The sequence below is a fragment of the Pan troglodytes genome, chromosome 15, assembly GCF_028858775.2.
Source record: "Pan troglodytes isolate AG18354 chromosome 15, NHGRI_mPanTro3-v2.0_pri, whole genome shotgun sequence".
Taxonomy (NCBI): domain Eukaryota; kingdom Metazoa; phylum Chordata; class Mammalia; order Primates; family Hominidae; genus Pan; species Pan troglodytes.
In genome coordinates this window covers 90,288,245-90,302,736 of record NC_072413.2, presented here as the reverse complement: position 1 = coordinate 90,302,736, position 14,492 = coordinate 90,288,245, and positions in this window count along the sequence as shown.

Genomic DNA, 14,492 nt, shown 5'->3' with positions numbered 1-14,492 from the left:
GTTTTTGCTGGTTGACCTTGAGCAAATAAATTTCTTCATCCTGAGCTCTGCCTGAGAAACTCACTAGTATTAAATTCCAGTAGCATCTCCCTCTCATACTTTCTCCCTCTCTCACTAAAAACTGGGTTTTGTAGCCTCCCTAATAAAAATCAATGCCTCAGATTCATATGCAATTTCCATTTCAACCTGGTTCACTCACGGTCTCTCTCAATTGTTCCCCAAACAACCCTAAGCAATTGGCCAAGCAGGAATGATAGACCCATTTTAAAGATGAGCAGCTTGATATTCACAGCACTCAAGTGTCTTATCCAAAGCCCCAGCAAGTAAACGGCAGAAGCAGGCTTTGTCATCAATGCCCTTCTACCGGAACATGAAATTTTTCTTCGGTTCAGGAGCTATTTCATGCCCAGAAAACTCATGTCCTGTATTGTTTTTCTATCTTAAATCTCCCCTTTTCTAATTAAATTATGGTGTCTGGTTGATGAGAATTGACTCCAAAGGTTGGGGTTCTTTGAGGTTGGGAATCTGAGTGACACAGTGACCCTGGCAGGTGGCCTTAGCAGGAGAGGGAGGCACTTGTGAGGTCACCTTGAGTCCATCTGGTTGGCTGAGGACAAGTGTTTATCTGCAGAGTCAAGGCGGGAGAGGATATAGGTCTTGCTCTGCCTGGAAGAAGATCTTAGAGCTTGTCCAGGCTGTACTAGTTCCGTAGGGCCGCCATGACAAATGACCACAAACTGGGCAGCTTAAAACAACAGAAATTCATTCTCTCACAGTTCTGGAGGCTGGAAGTCCAAGAACAAGGTGTCAGCAGGACTGTGCACCACCTGAAGACTCTGGGGAAGAATCCTCCCTTGCCTCTTCCAAGCTTCTGGTAGTTGTGGGCAGTCCGTGGTGTTCCTTGGTTGCAGGCGCACCACTGCAATCTCTGGTCCCATCATCACAGGTTGCTCTCCTCTCTATGTCCACGACTCTGTGTCCAAATGATCTCTTCTTATAAAGAGAACAGTCACTAGATTAGGGCCCACCCCAATTTGGTATGACTTCATCTTAACTTGATTACATCTGCAAAGACCTTATTTCCAAATAAGGTCCCGTGCACAGGTAGCAGGGATCAGACTTCGACACACCTTTGTGTTTTTTTTGTTTTTTTTGTTTTGAGACAGAGTCTCTGTCACCCAGGCTGGAGTGCAGTGGCGTGATCTCGGCTCACTGTAACCCCTACCCCCTAGGCTCAAGTGGTTCTCCCACCTCAGCCTCCGGAGTAGCTGGGACTACAGGCACATGCCACCACATCCAGCTAATTTTTTGTACTTTTAATAGAGATGAGGTTTCACCAAATTGGCCAGGCTGGTCTGGAACTCCTGACCTTGAGTGATCTGCCCACCTCAGCCACCCAAAGTGCTGGGATTATAAGCGTGAGCTACCATGCCCGGCCTTCAACATATCTTTTTAAGGAACACAATTTTACCTCTAAAAGTTTCTGTCCCCTCTTCCGCCGCTTCTCAGAGTCTCATAAATAATTGTCAGAAAGGCTTCCCCTGATGGACACATTTCAAATGCTTTGGCTTTGAAAAACATAATCTCAAGGAACTTCAAAGAAAAATACTTTTCTGCATTTGTGCAAGAAGGGAATTTCAATATCCTTTGGCTAATTCTTCTCAGCACATTTCTTATAAGAAAATTGAAGCTCCTCCAATAGAGACCCTCCAGGTGTGACAATCTACTTAAAGCTAAAGGAGGTTTATAATGTTCTCTAAATAAAGTGACTATTTGTTCATGGAGTTTGCGAGGCCACTCATCCTACACTGAAGATGTTCATTATATGTAGCTATGAAAGATAGTAGCCTTGGTCTAATGCATTTGAATACTTGTCTTAATTCACACTTTCTGAAAAGACACGGCTTTACCAGCCTCTGCCCCGTGAACTGAAGTGTATATTTACCAGAACTTTCAGGAAGATGGTGCTTTTGTTATAGGTGATATGAATTACTGGCAAACAAATAAAGCGATGTAAAAATTAATAGGAAAGCTGCCCATTCTAATTTTGTCACACAATTTCCTGTACCATTCTAGAAGCAGTTTTGCTTTTTGCCAGTCTAAACTGGAGATGTATGGTACTGTATTCCCTTGGGCTATCTCTCTGCTTTCATTCCCTCTGTTGATTTTTTGTATTTATTTCCCCATTTTGAGAAAAAAAAAACATATCACAGTAAATGTTTGATACATATGCTCTCCACTCAATTTGAGCTCTGAAAGAAACACCGCACATTCTGGTCCTCTAGTCCCCCCTGGAAAACATTTCTGCAGCTGGGAAGCAAAAGCTTTCCTTACGAAACACATGAGACAGAAGGAACCCGGTCCCAGACCAAAAGACGCCTGGCTCTGTGGTGGCTGCTGCTTGGTCTTCTTCCAGTCAATTCAAAGTACCAAAGTCCCAGTTGTAAAATGTGAAAAAAAAGGACATTCAACATTAACACACTTCCATCTCCTTTTAAAATCATACCTTCCCCCTCTCTCTTAGATATCTGTGGGTGCCTCTTCAGCATCCAGGTTATTCCTCATTCTCCCAACAGCTCCTAATTTCTGAGGATCCTTGTGAGTCAGGGAAAGTTTATTCCAAATGACTCCAGCTCCAGGGATGGAACACGAGGCTTTCAATGGCCCTGGCCATGGCCATCGTGATTGGCTCAGACATAGTCATGTGGCTTGGGCTGGTCCAATCGAGAGGATCTAAGACTTTAATTGCAGATGCTGAGAGAAAGACCCTCTATCCTCATGTGGACAAGAGTAAGAAATGTTACTACTTTGGGAGCTGCTGGCAGCCACTTTGTATCCACAAGTGGTGCTAGCCTTTGGATGAAGTCAATACTATCCATGGAGCATAGCATAGAGAGGTGGTCTTTGATAACATTGCTGAGTAGCTGGATCATGTCTCCTGCAAAACCCACACTTCCTTTGGACCATTTAGTTATGTGGCTCAATAAACCCCTATTATTATTATTATTATTATTATTATTATTATTATTATTATTTGAGATGGAGTCTTGCTCTGTTGCCCAGGCCGGAGTGCAGTGGCATGATCTCAGCTCACTGAAATCTCCAGCTCCCAGGTTCAAGAGATTCTTCTGCCTCAGCCTCCCAAGTAGCTGGTGCCTACCACCACACCCAGCTAATTTGTTTTGTATTTCTTAGTAGAAATTAGTTTTGTATTTTGTCATGTTGGCCAGGCTGGTCTCAAACTCCTAACCTCAAGTGATCCGCCTACCTCAGCCTCCCAAAGTGCTGGAATTACAGGTGTGAACCACCATGCCCAGCCAAACCCCCTTTATTATTGAAGTCTGTTTGAGATGAATGTTATAGAACTTAATAACTGAAAGGATCCTTTTCCTCCTTCCCTTATTTCTCTTTGCCACACTTTTCCACGTACACCAACATTCTGCTGATGATATGTTTGCAGCACGATGAGTTTGAGGTGCTTGTGGACTATTCAGGTGGTAGGAAGTAGAACGGTGCTGCCCATTCTGCGATGGTAGAAACGTTCTATGGCTGCACTGCCTAACCCAGTAGCCACATGGAGCTATCAAGTCCTTAACACGTGGCTTATGTGAATGAAGAGCTCAACCTTTATTTCATTTTATTTTATTTTAAGAATTTGAATTTAAGTAGCCACATGAGGCCGGTGGCTACCATAATGAGAAACACAGATCCAGAAGGAATTTGAAAACATTGAGCTGAGACATAGATTGGGTAAAGACAGAAATGTGGGCATCTCAAAGGTACTCGGAGTGTGTGGAGTGAGAGGAGAGTGGAGGACAGCCTTTCACATTCAAATGTGAGTGGAAGAAAAGGAACCAGCAAAGGAGACTGAGAAGGTGAGGACAAGAAGTAGGAAGAAAAACATGAGCTATGAGTATCTTAGAAGCTAAGAGAGGCACATTTCAAGGAAGGAGGGGTGAACTACATGCAGCAGGGGAGAAAATAAGACCTCCTCACCAAAAAGCAGGCCATTGGTGGTCTTGGGAAGAGTCCGTGCATCATGGTAGGAGAAGTCGGGTGGTGGTATACAGACATCAGAACTGAGATGCCTTCAGTCATGGTCATTAATGATCGCAAAGGAGAACTCAGACCATGGGATGTCCAGGAGACAACAGTCAAGTGGGGACTAGATTCACACGCCCCGGGTTTTACCTTGTTCATTTTGATTTGTTTCTAGGGGACATGGTAACATTTTCTCTCCGGCTACCCTTTAGAAGTTTTAGCAAATTAAATATGGCTCCCTAGAAAACATGGTGCTGCCACTCTGATTCCAATTTCTGTAAGTTGGCTTAGGCCGTAAAGCAGCAATTCACTCAAAATCACCAGTTTCTCTTCTCTACTTCTGATGTATATTTATTTGGGGCTTCTATTTTTAGCCTGTCTGAAGAAAAAAAAAAAAGAAGTAGTAATGGGAATTCACAGGATTTATTGCACAAATTACTTCTCTGGCTCCCTCCGACCTCCATCAAGGCTTCTGACAGTGGCATTGTATTTCTTATTTATTAGATTTTTAAGTGCTCTCTTAGGTAGTTTACAAGCTTTCCTTAATGTCTCTGCAACCCAAGTGCACAACAGCCACTGAAAATTGATCACAGGTCATATCTGGCCCATCTTTAAATTTAAATCACATGAAGCTTTCTTCAACTTCATGCTGGCTTCCACAAAGAGGTTGTTACGAACCTTACATAAAAACCCAGGGAGACTAACTTCAAAGTTATTTATAATATACACACATGGAGAATTGTTTCACCTTGATACTAATGATCAAAGGGAAAGCCAAAAAATCTAAATAATTTCTGCAAAGCATTGCACTTTGCACAACTAGTTATGACTTGTAGCTTACTCTTTAACTCCTAAGTTATACTGAAGTCTTTGAAAGAATCCTACTTCAAATGGACTCATTTTCTGAGGCTCTTGCTGTCCAAAATTTCATCAGGACACAAGAATAAATCATTGCGGAATGTCTAAGGCCATCCTACACTGCCCTTTGGTGGGCCTCGGGAGACCCTTTTAGAGTATGGGCCTGGTCTGCTTGTGAACTTACATTCCACGCTCCTTCCCTCCCCTGGGCTGTAGCAGGTGCTAGGTCTTTTCAAGCCTCTTGCCACAGCAAATGCCTTTTCTCTGCTTAAATGCCTTCCCCTACTTAGCCATCAGCAAACTCCTATTGATCCTTCAAGACCCCTTTAGTTGTTATCAAGCCTGGAAGGTCCTCTCTGTGTCCCCAAGCAGAGATAGCTGTTCCTTCTTCTGGGCACCTACACCTCTTCTGTAGCCTGAGTACATTGCCTTTTGCTTATTTATGGGTCTTTCTCTCTGCTAGATTCTTTCACGGAAGGGGCCATGTCTCATTCTTCTATTCCCAAAGCCTAGCACAGGGCTTAATACATAATAGATATTCCCCAAGTGTGGCTGGATGGAGAATGAGTAAGTGAATGTATAAATGTTGTCTATGGAATCCAAAGCCAGGTCTACACAGTCAATGCAAAGCCGATTTTGGAGCAAATACACAGAAATTTGGATGAAAACAAAATAATCTCCAAACAAAGAAAGCATACTGGAAAGAGGTGTAGGAGCCAAGAGACAGGGATTCCAGAATTGGTCCTGACTTTGGGTAAGTCATTTCCCTCTCCAGCTCTTTACTGCAAAGTAGGAGATGTGACCCATTCATCAGTAACATCCCTTCTAGCTCTAACTTCAATCCCAAATTACTACGCTGCTAGTGAGTTATTTTTTGTTTGGTTGGTTTTGGTTTCTGGCTTTTGGGTTTTGTTTTGGTTTTTGTTTTGAGACAAGGTCTCACTCTGTTGCCCCAGCTGGATGCAGTGGTGCGACCACAGCTCACTGCAGCCTCCACCTCTCAGGCTCAAGTGATCCTCCCACTTCGGCCTCCTGAGTAGCTGGGATTACAGGCAGGAACCACCATGCCTGGCCTGGTGAGTTGTTATGAAACATGTCCATAAACATCAGAACTGGAGACGGAGGAAGAAGTTTTCACAGGTTTGGGTCTAGCTTGTTTCCAACATTAGGAGAAAGATTATGTCTGTACTTGTTTGTAAACACCTCGTTTTTCTCCCAGCACTCCCTTCCCTTACACAGCACAATATTGGTATAGAGGAGCTTCCATAGATATTGATTGATCTAAATATTTCCAAGTTTGCTTTCTCCATGTACTGAGTCATTCTTTTATTCATTCATCCATTTATCTATTTATTTATTCAATCACCCATCCATCCATCCAACCATCCATCCATCCATCCTCATATATATCCAATAACTATTTGAGTATCCCTATGTGCCTAGCACTATGCCAGGTACTGAAATAGTGGCAGCCACCATTCTGGTGTGGATGGCTGTGCATGGAAGTCACAGGCCCATCTTGGGGAGAAGTGAACTATGCACTGATAGTTCACCCCAAATGGCTCTTTGTCAGATACCTCCATAATGTGGAAAAGGATAAAAATAACGTAGATTCCCATCATCCACAGAGGTAGTGTGTGGGAACCAGACGTGATGACCCTAGACAGGAGAGAACCACAAATCTTTGAAGACTTTCTCTATGTACATAAGCAGGCACAAGCAAGTCCAACCCTTGGAAGTCACAGAGAGGCAAGAAGCCAATGTCAGCCTAGCATATGAAAAGCTGGCTAGTAGAGCAATATGAAAATGGAATGGGCTGCCTCCAAGGGTAATGAGTTCTCTGGCACTGAAAGAGATTGAACAAGGGCTAGATAATCCTCATTTGCTGGGGATGTCACAAACGGAATTCAAGCATGGAGTGGGGAGGTGGTTGGACAAGGTGACCTTCAAAGTTCCTTTCACACTCTGAAGTTTCAAAATTCTAGGAGCAAGACTATATTGTTTGTGTCCAACTCAGTGCACAGCCAGTCCAATTAGTGTCTGCCATACTTCCCTTCCCTGAAGCCCCTTAATTCTGCTGGAAATCAGTTGGCAGAGAATACAATAGCCTCTCTACCAGATCAGTTGGTTTGCATCTATGAAAACAGTTTAGCAGCAGGAAACCTTAGAGCTATAAAATTCTTGACTAGGAAAAACAAAAGGGACGAGATCTGTCCTGAAAAAAATCAGATGACTTTCAGCCCCACTCACCTCTCCAGACTGAATTTGTACCTGAATTCACAATGTGAGGCAGAAATTTTCCAGCAGTCTTGGGTCACCAGGAGCTGGGAAATATCCCCAGCTTGGTCTCTTATGGAGTTATGGGTTTGCTAACAACCATCCTTGTCATCACTAAAATCCTTGATGGGTTAGCCACCTGCTTAGAACACAAACTTGAGATTGCCTGTTTTCATATTAAAGATTAAAGAAAGTGCAGGAATAGTGGTTCACGCCTGTAATCCCAGCACTTTTGGGAGGCTAAGGTGGGAGGATCGCTTGAGGTCAGGAATTCAAGACCAGCCTGGGCAACATAGCAAGACTCCAACCCTACAAAAATTAAAAATAGCTGGGCATGTGGCATGTGCCTGTAGTCACAGCTACTCAGGAGGCTGAAGGTGGAGGATCCCTTGAATCCAGGAGGTCAAGGCTGCCGTGAGCCAAGATCAAGTGACTACACTGCAGCCTGGGCAACAGAGCGAAATCCTGTTAAAAAATTAAATTAAATTAAAAACAGTTGATAGAACAAAAAAGGAGTTTTGAATTTTTCCCCCACCTCCCCAAGAGTCTCACTTAACCCTGCAAACACAGGAGACGAATGCCAGGGAAGCCACTTGATCACCAGCTGGCAGTTAAGATTTAAATGAATTTTCCTGGTCCTCTTTTCTGCATTCACTGACACAGGAGTTCTAGGTGCAGCCGGTGACTCCCTTTCATTTCTCAGTAGGAGGAACAGATGAATGTGGCTGTTTGGAGAGTGGGGTTTATTGGAGAAATAAATCTCTTTGGCTAAATATGAACCATGCAGAGGAAACAAAGGAACTGCTTTTTAATGACTGAGGTTTAAATGAAGCCCAGCAGCCTAAGGCAGAATCCCAATTAAGAAAAGATGGAAAATCAGGGTCCCAGAGACCACTTAAACTTACATAAATATTTACAACTATCCACTCTATACCAGGAATGGTGGTAGTTGCTGGAATTTTAAAGATAAATAAGATACCCGCCCTGCTTTCCAGGGGCTGACATTGGAGGGGGGCGATTGCTGTGTGGGGGAAAAGGGACGAAGACAGAGCATGGTGGTAAGTGCTGTAATCACGGCATAACATCACGCTGCAGAAGTAAACGCTCATCAGGAGGGAGGCAGGAAGGCTTCCGGAGGAGGTGCTGTTTGATCTTGTCCTAAAAGATAGGTAGGCATTTGCAAAGTGGGAACAGGAAAGACAGTCCTCCAGGCAAAAGGAAGAGCATGTGTAGAGGAACTGGAAAAGGGTAGAGCCCATGATGTTGGGGAACAATGACAAGTTCAATGTGAGCCGGGTTCCAACAAAGGAGGCTGGATAGATAGATAGAGAACCCAACTGAGTAGGTCACAGGTGCCATCCAGATTTTTGAGCTTTATACTGTAGCCAGGGGCTCCCAAAGCTATAGAATCATCTTCAGAGCTTATATCAAAATTCTGATTCCAGGGCTGCACCCCAGAATTTATGAGTAGGACCTGGAAATCTGCATTTTGACAAGCACTGCCGCAGATCATGGAGGACGCTCTCCGTAGGAGCTGCAGGGCTGCTGTGGGGGTGAGGCAGTGTGTAGGCAAGGAAGGAGCATGGCTTTGTGTCTGGGACTTCTCAGATGGAGGCCTGGAGGAGGAGGGAGTGGAGGAAGGATCCTCCTGGTGTTTCCCAGTAGGGGTGCAGAAACAACAGAACTTGGCCCTCGGTCCCCCAAGGGATCCGCGAGGACAGGATCTGACAGACACCAAGGAGGCCTCTCTCTGGTGGGTGTTCCATGTCTTCCTGGAGCAATAAGCCCAGGTAAGGTAACCTGGGCCAGGGAGAGAGGTTGGGGCAGGATCTGCCTGCTCAGAGGCAGCGCCCAGGAGAGGGTGACTGTCTCTGGGGAGCCAGACCTCACTTAAATGTGCCACTAGTTAACCCCGAAGCCCCAAAGTGGGGCAGGGGCTGGACCCAGGCTTGGAGCAAAGCTGGAACACAAACAAGTGGCCAGGGAGGCAAGCTGGCCTGCCCTGGTGTGGATTCCCGCCAACGCCCTGCCCCACCCAGTGACGTCGTGATGACCATGCCAGTCCCCACGGCTCCGCCCCAGCCCGGCTTCCAGGGGACCTGGCTTCTCCAGGCTGTAGCCAGCTACTTGGCCCAGGTAACTGGGCTCAGGGGAAATATTCTTTCTACCATGGGCCCTCACCCACAAGCTCTCCTGTGCCAGCGAGCAGGAGGACAGAGGTCCAGAGGCCTCCACGGTGACCAACCTTGTCATCTAAACTCATGATAAGTGACCAGTGCAGATGCCAGCACCTCATTGGTGTTAGAGGCAGGAGAAATGACAAAAGCAAAGAAGATGCCTTCCTTTGGAGAGGGCTTTGCTGCCATGCACTCATGCTGGGCTGTGTGGGGTGCAGCTATGCCAAGAAGCTGAAGAAAAGCCAATCCCCAAGACAGCCACTGTTGAACTACCCAGCAAAAGAGGGCGCCCAGTGGTGCCTTAGAGCACGGCTTCTCAACCCCTATGTAATCGCCCCTATTTAAATGTATATTCAACACTCACTTTAACTATCTTTGAATGAAATTCACGGATAATGTAACAACCCAATTCATAATTTCAAAAAAAATATGTACTGCCTTGACTATCAGAGAAAGGACAGAAGAAAAGCAAATCATGATTCTATATTTCACAGCTATAGTAGAAAACATAATGAGGTAGACACCTGCATGTAGGACTATGGTTGATGAGATAGCTACACGCAAAGAGCAGTGGGGCAATGTTGCGTTGTGACTCAAGCACCAAACAGCGTTGCCATTGGAGACACATTTTCTAAATGTGCGTTGTAGAAGACAGGTGTATTAGTCCGTTTTCATGCTGCTGATAAAGACATACCTGAGACCGGGAAGCAAAAGAGGTTTCATGGACTCAGTTCCACGTGGCTGGGGAGGCCTCACAATCATGGCGGAAGGTGAAAGGCACTTCCGACAGGGCAGCAGCAAGAGAGAATCGGAGAGCCAAGCGAAAGGGGTTTCCCCTTATAAAACCGTCAGATCTCGTGAGACTTATTCACTACCATGAGAACAGTATGGGGGAAACCGCCCTCATAATTAAATTATCTCCCACCGGGTCCCTCCCACAACACGTGGGAATTCAAGATGAGATTTGGGTGGGACACAGCCAAACCATATCAACATGCATTTTCTGAACTGGTGCATACTCTATTAAAGTTTCAAACAAAACAAGGTACAATCTTCCCTCTATTTGGTTGACTGTGCTTTTCTGTAAAAAGGATACATTTAAATTTTGCAAAAATAAATTCTTTGTGTTTATATGTAAAACAGAATTAGGTACTAGGTTCCAATGATTGTGGGGTTTTCTTTCAGCTATATAAATGCACAAAAGATATTAGAAAGTGGTGAGTAACACAGGACAGTTCATCCTGTGTGACCATCTCTCACACCGCTGGACATCTCCCTGGCTCCTGCTTACTCAATGCCATGAAGCCCCCTAAATATTGTGACAACCCAACGCATGCACCCACAGATTTCCAAAACGCTCCTTAGGGATGGTGCTGCACCTCTGGGGTCCACTGCTATGAGGTTTACAAAGCCCTTGCTTGTACATTAAGTAATTTGAGCCTCTCAATTGAAGGAGGCAGAGCAGATGGAAAAATTGAGGTCCAGAAAGGATATGTCATGCATGGGTTTGTGGGGAGTTGGCAGCAGAGAGGGAACCCAGACTCTCTACATCTTGGGACTGCATGATGTTATGGGCTGGATTGTGTCCCCCAAAACTTACATGTTGAAGTCCCAAATGCCCGTACCTCACAATGTGACTGTATTTGGATATAGAGTCTTTAAAGAGGTAATTAAGGTCAAGTGAGGTCATACTGCGGGACCTAATCCAACAGGACTGATGTCCTTATAAGAAGAGAAGATTGGCCGGGCATGGTGGCTCATTCATGCCTGGGATTGCAGAACTTTGGGAGGCTGAGATGGGAGAGTCGCTTAAGCCTGGGAGGTCGAGGTTGCATTGAGCCATGAACGCGCCATGGCACTGCAGCCTGTGTGACAGAGCAAGACCCTGTCTCAAAAAATAAAATAAAATAAAATGAAAAACAAAAAACAGAGAGAAGATTAGGACAGAGACAGGCACAGAAGGAAGACCACACAAAGACAGAGGGAGAAGACAGCCATCTCCAAGCCAAAGAGAAAGGCCTCAAAAGAAACTAACCCTGCCAACACCTTGATCTTGGCCTTTCAGCCTCCAGACTGTGAGAAAATACATTTCTGTTGTTTAAGCCCCCAGCCTGTGGCATTTTGTTATGGCCACCCCAGAAAACTAATACAGATGGGATTTTGAAGATGGTCTAGACTGACTGTCTGCCCCTCCATAAATTGCCTTAGGATTACCAGAAGCCAATCTCACAGCCTCCTGTCTCCTTCTCCGCATACCACTGAGCTGAAAATACAGACACAGCATTTCACTTTGTAAGCCCGATGAAGTAATTCTCACCCCACCAGGTAAACTCAAAAAGAGTCTCCCACAAGCAAAGTCAATAGGGAAACATGTAATAACCTCTAATGATATCTCAAATGTTAGCCAGACCTGTATGGTCCAGATGAGACCAGATCAGGCCAATTAATTACCCAAATTATGTTAATTACCCACATCTCTGGGTTAGGGCCTCATCTGCTTGGCCAAAGGGAAACTTATGGCCTGGAGTTCATAGACTCACCCAGTGTGCTGACTCATGTCTGGAAACTAGTATTTTTCTGCTCACATCTTGCTTGTCGGGAGGGTGGGGCAGAAAACCAGGTGCCCCATGACGGCCAGACTCCCCACATGTAATCCACTGCCACTTCTGGTGTTCCGTGCACAGCTGCAGAGGGCTCTGGCCCCACTCTCTACAGCCTGTCATCCTGAGATAGCTGAGTTTCCTTTCTACGTAAAACACCTTCTATTTTATGCTTAGGCAAGGGGGTCCCGCAGCAAAGCAACCTGAGCCTCCAAATGTTCCGGCTCCCTTCCTGCCCACATCCCCATGGACATGTCTTCGCACAGGCCGTTCAGGAGTGGCCTCAAGATGGGCTCTTTGGTCAGCTGCTTTGCTGACCCCAGAGCCAACTCCCCCCTCCAACTCTGTCAAGACCACTGGCAAGTTCAGGGTACTCATTCCCCTATGGTTTGTTCCCACTGGATATTTTCTTTCTTTTTTTCTTTTTTTTTTGAGACGGAGTCTCGCTCTGTGGCCCAGGCTGGAGTACAGTGGCACCAACTCGGCTCACTGCAAGCTCCACCTCCTGGGTTCACGCCGTTCTCCTGTCTCAGCCTCCCAAGTAGCTGAGATTACAGGCGCCCGCCACCACGCCCTGCTAATTTTTTGTATTTTTAGTAGAGACGAGGTTTGACCGTGTTAGCCAGGATGGTCTTGAACTCCTGACCTCGTGATCTGCCCGCCTTGGCCTCCCAAAGTGCTGGGATTACAGGCATGAGCCACCGTGCCCAGCCAATATTTTCATGAGGTCTACCTGCCTACCCTACTTAAAACTGTGACCCCTTTATTACCGCTACCTGACCTCAAGTTTCCTTCCCCTCTCCTTCCAGGCTCAATTTTTTCCATGGCATCATCTGACACAACATGTGTTTTACTTATTTATTATTGTTTTATTTTATTTAAAACGTAAAGTCTACAAGGGCAAGAGATTGCGTTGCTTTGTCAGGCCCTGTCCCCAGGCAGTACTAACTAGCACGGTGTCTTGCACACAGTGGGCACCTAACAGATATTTGTGGGAGGGGAAATGAGGAGCTACTGAACTGCAGGCCTCGCTCAGTCAGCCACGGTGTCCTTTCCCACCAGCACAGGGACAGATCTGAGATGACAGACACCCTTGCCATCCAGCACAGCGACTGGATTGTGCTTATGCAGGGGGCCCATATGAGTTTACTCTCTTGAGAGAACAGGACAAAATCCCGGCCCCATGTAACTTCGCTCATTCATTCCACTAGTGTTTCCTGGGTCCTGCCTGTATGCCCAGCATATGTAGACAAGAAGATGCCATCTCTAGCCCCAGGAGCTCACAGTCTAGTCAGAGAGACAGGCTCATTGCAGGGCAATTAATGCTCCAGCAAAAGATGCACAGAGTGACTAACCCCACTTGTGGAGCTGGGCTTGCTTCGTGGCATTCAAACTGTGTCCTGGAAAATGAATTCATGTTAACCGGCCGAGTCGAGTGAAGGGCACATTCTCATTGTGCTGGGAGGCGGGGTAAGGGAAAGCGATACAGATACAGGCTGTGTGGGGCTAAAACAGGCCACAGAAAAGAGGGGCTGTGCTGTATTTTGGGAACCAGCCATCTTGCAACTTTGCTCTGCAGGCCTCTGTGGGTTCCTGACCCCCTCCTGAGGGGCCGCCAGGGGAGGTAGGAGACAGGCTGGACTCTGAGCTCCCAACTTGGTTTCAATCAGCACCTCTCCTCTGAGCTATGTTATAAAAATGACCTTCTCACAAGACTTCCTTTTAACAAAGCCTTTGAAAATGAGTGCTATCCACTGCTGACTGCTAGAACTTTCTGTGCTTAAGGAGATGTTCTATATCTGCACAAATACAGTAGCCATTAGTCGTATGTGGGTAAGGAGCACTTGAAATGTGGCCAGTGTGACCGAGAAACTCAGTTTTTAATGTTACTTCATTTTAATTGATATAAATTATTAATAAAATTCAAAAACCACATGTGGCTAGTGGCTATTGTATTGGGCAGCACAGCAAGGCATTGGGGAGCCAAGGAAGATTTGAACGTGGAAGACCATGAGCAGAACTATGCCTTAGAAGCAGTGTGGCCCCATAACTACCTCAAGAAGTAAGTAAATGTATATCCATTTTCTTAATGAGGAAATCGAGTCTTGGAAAAATAAAGTGACTTGTTGAGAGTTTCATAGCTGGTAAGCAGCTGAAGTGGGTCTTGAAGCAAAGTCTTCTAGCTCTAAACCTGGGAACCAACCAGGGACATGATCAGGGGATTTATAAAAATGCTATCATTGATAATTACGACTGCACAGACACCTCTTACCAAGTGAAATACAGTTGGTTCTACCTATGCTGGCCATGCCCCAAACTCTGCTTTAGGTAGAATGAGCCAACACAATGTTACATGAAAGATTTATATTTGTAAAGTTTTCTTAAAAGAAAAATGTCTGCTAAAATTTCTTCCTAAGTCCATACAATTGCTTTTCTGAAATCATCCACTATAGGGTCTCGGTTAAGCATTAAAATTCTTGTGTAAGTAATCAGCATTTCCTGGCAATAAAAATCTCAGAGAAACAGAGGATTGGACTGC